Source organism: Tupaia chinensis, unplaced genomic scaffold (genome assembly GCF_000334495.1).
Source record: "Tupaia chinensis unplaced genomic scaffold, TupChi_1.0 Scaffold000095_1, whole genome shotgun sequence".
Lineage (NCBI taxonomy): Eukaryota > Metazoa > Chordata > Mammalia > Scandentia > Tupaiidae > Tupaia > Tupaia belangeri.
This window is the reverse complement of record NW_006159557.1, coordinates 2051581-2055468: the sequence shown is the minus strand read 5'-3', so window position 1 is coordinate 2055468 and position 3888 is coordinate 2051581. Positions and strand designations below refer to the sequence as shown.

General features: G+C 44.9%; 1 pseudogene; it reads right to left on the bottom strand.

Moving 5' to 3' along the window:
- Positions 1 to 1410: 1410 nt before the first annotated feature.
- LOC106734336 (peptidyl-prolyl cis-trans isomerase A-like) lies at positions 1411 to 1904 on the bottom strand (annotated as a pseudogene).
- Between the last annotated feature and the right edge of the window lie 1984 nt (positions 1905 to 3888).

The following is a 3888-nucleotide window of genomic DNA, read 5'->3' as shown; positions in this document are numbered from 1 at the left end:
TTGTCCTCTTTAAAATAGGTGGACCTTAGCTAATCAGTCAAAAACTCAAATTGAACAAAAAAATCAAATCCTCCCCTGTATAAGAGCAAATTCTTCCCCACCTGGCTGCCTTCAAGCTGGGACGCATTTTGTCTTGTCTTTGGAATTGAATTATAGCATCAGTGCTCCTGCATCTCAAGTCTCTAGGTTAGATTTAGAAGTGTGCCATCAGCCCTCCCGGAAGTTTTTACCAGTTCACCCTGCAGCGCTTAGGACTTGTGTACTTCTATAATCACAGGAGCCAGTTTTGCATAGTAAATCTCTCTGACATTAGTTCTTCTCGTTCTGTTCTAAGTCAGTAGTTTCTATTTTTCCAGAGAACTCTGCCTCATACACGTGCCCTTCCCAAGTATTTATCCTGTGAAAACTTACATGTTTATAACTTTATTTTTTTTTAAGAATTGTTTGTTTAATTTTATTTATTCATTTTATTCATTTGTTTATTTTCTTTTGACCAGAGCAAGACAGACACACAGAGAGAAGGAAAGTTGGAAAGCAAGCCACCAGGTCCGAGACTCCAGTCGGGGTAGGCCATGTGGGAGGGTCCAGCGTCTTAATCACCATACCCCCTGCTGGCCCACATTTTCCTAATTTTAACTAATGTCCAGTGCCACATGACATTCATTAATATTAATATGCCCTATGGGAATCAGGAAGATAGTGGAAACTGAATGGGTTTTGCCATATTTAAATGCAAATCCTGGTTCTCCCACTAATTAGGTAAGTGGTGGTGGACAGATCATTGCAGCATTCTGAACAATGTGTTTTCTAATTTGTAAAATGGACATACATGCTTTTTCAAACCCTCCAGAAATGTTGTCTTACATGGATGATGTAAACTGTATAGTAGGACTTAGAATATGGCAGTCAAAGTAATCTTAGTTTCCATCCAGAGAGGAAAAGGTAAGTGTATTGGTCAAGATTATCTAGAAGGGTGGCAGGTGGCATGGTGGTTAAGGACCCTAAATTTCCACATGGCTGACCGTGGTTCGAGTCCCAGACCTGGCAGCTTGTTTCTCACTTTCCCTGTCTCTATCTCACTCTGTCCTTCTCTGGTCAAATTGAAATAAGTAAAGAAAATTAAATAAAATAATTCTTAAAAAAAATAGTATCTGGAGACAAAGAACAAACAGGACAAAAATATATGTAAAACACAGAGTTTCTTTTTTTGTTACTTAGTTTTTATTTCATAATCATAAACTCAACTTTGCAATTCAGCTAGATTTGGAGGGGAATAATGAAAATATGGAACCCAAAGAACTGCAGCGAGAGCACAGGATACAGGACACAGCGAGCAGATGGGGTGGAGGAGTGCTCTCTCCAGCTACAGAAGGCACGGTCTGGTGGCTAAGAGAAACCAAGTCACATTCATCAGAGTCGTCCACAGTCAGCAGTGGTGATCTTCTTGCTGGTCTTGCCATTCTGGGACCCAAAGCGCTCCATAGCTACCCCGATATTTAGGCCCTCTTTCACTTTGCCAAAGACCACATGCTTGCCATCCAACCACTCAGTCTTCACAGTGCAGATAAATATCCGAGAACCGTTGTGTTGGGTCCAGCATTTGCCATGGACAAGATGCCAGGACCTGTGTGTTTGGGGATGAAGTTCTCATCATCGAATTTCTCCCCATAGCTGGACTTGCCGCCCGTACCATTATGGCGTGTGAAGTCGCCACCCTGGCACATAAACCCTGGAATAATTCTGTGAAAGCAGGAACCCTTATAACCAAATCCTTTCTCTCCAGTGCTCAAAGCATGAAAGGGTCCTGCTGTCTTTGGAACTTTGTCTGCAGAAGGCTCAAAGGAGAGGTGGCCCAAGGGCTCACCCTCACCAGAGATGAGGAAGAACACAGTGGGATTGACCATGGTTGAGGGCGAGAGACTAGCCATGGCATCTGCAAAGCCAGGACAGGGTTTATTACAGGAATAATTGCCCAGGGTCATAAGGTGGAGAAGTCCCAGTGCAGGCCGTCAGCAAGCTGAAGACACAGTCGAAAAAAGCAGAGAAGCAGGTGCAGTTGCAGCCTGAGGCATGACCTTGGCCCTGAGAGGGAGCTGGCTCAACCACCCTCCAGCAGCTAACAGGTATGAGCCCACAGTTCAAAGGCTAAATAACTTTAAATCTGGCTGGCTGGAGGGCCCAGGAGTCAGGAGCGTGGCCACAGGTGCAACCAAGGACCAAACAGATAAGCAGGGATGGAGCAGGCAGACGTACTGGAGTAGAAAACCCAATGTGCTCTGGAAAGAAAGGGGTGGGGAGGAAATGGTCTCCTTTCCTCTGTTTGTCTCTCCCCTGCTTCCAGCTGATTGGATGGCGACTGCCCACGTGGAAGGCGGGTCTTCGTCTCTCAGCCCTGACTCACGTGTCAATCTTGTCTGGCACAAGACACAGACACACTTGGAAACGCTGTTTTTCCAGACTGGGAGGCATCTGTCAGTGCAGTCCGGATGGCACCCCAAGTCCACCACCAAGGTAGGACGGCATCCTGACTCTTGCCTCTGAAGGACACCTGACCTAATAGTCTGGTTCTAGTCACTAAAAAGAAGAGATAGTAAAGATTCATGGCGGAGAATTCTGCTCCACATTTTACTGCCTTTCTATGTCTATTAATACTTAACATGGCAAGCAAATCTGAATTATGACTGACTTAGACACAACCAAAGGGTTCTACTTTGGATAGTGTTTCCGTACAGGTTCTTAATGTTCTTTCCCTGGTGAAAATACAGAAAGATTGAACTGAAGAAAAGGACGAGGGCCACCAGGTGACATGGTGGTTTCTTGAGCTGGACTCCCACATGACTGACAGTGGTTCGAGTCCTGAACCTAGTGACTTGCTTTCTCACTAACCTCCCCACCACATCCTCATCCCTCTCTGGTCACATTAGGAGAGAGAGAGAGAGAGAGAGAGAGGAAGAGAAAGAAAAAAATAGGAAAAGAAAGTTAAATAAAATTCTTTTTTTTTGGAGAGGTTTTTGCTATAGGGCGCGTGCGCTCGCCAGACAGACAGAGAGAGACATAGAGACAGAAAGCGAGAAATCACCCCCCAGGGGGGATGGTCACATTGCAATCCCTTCTCCTCCATTCTCCTCTCAGGATCTTGGGCATGCATGCCCACGCATCCGGTGTGAGTTGTAAGCCACCGGGTCCAGGACGCGAACCGTGGTCGACTACGTGGAAGTCCAGCGACGTAGCCATTACGCTAACTGCTGGTTCCAAATAAAATTATTCTTAAAAAGAACGAAAAGACTAAATTTTCTGCACCTGCAGCAAGTGAGAAACCCATGACCTCATTTCTCATTCTTTCCCTGTTTTTCCACTGACTGGAATCCGAAGGGAGTAGGACACTTTAGGGAGAGTGCCTTAAGGTAACTTGCAGAAGTGTGGGTGGTGTGATATGTGGTCTTCCCCTAGGACCATGTTTAAAAGACAGAGAAAAATCTAAAATAAGAGAGGGGTAAAGGAGTCACCCTGTGTGTGTGTGTGTGTGTGTGTGTGTGTATGTTCCCTAGTCAGTAACTAGTAACTAATGACTTTTTAAATCTTGAATGGATTATTTACTTATTTATTTTCACCACAAAGTGTGTGGGTTTGCCAGAAAGAGAGAATGAGAGGGAAAGTGAGAAATCATCCCCCAGATGGCATAGCCATATTGCAATCCCTTCTTTTCCATTCTCATCTTGGGATTTGGGGCAAGCATGCACACATACCAACTGTGATTTTCAAGCTGCAGGATCTGGAACTCAAACCTTGTTATCCATGTGGGAGTCCAGTGCTTTAACCACTATGCCACCTGCTGGCCCCGGATGGATTACCTTTTAATACCCCTTCTTCATAGTTAAATTAATTTTA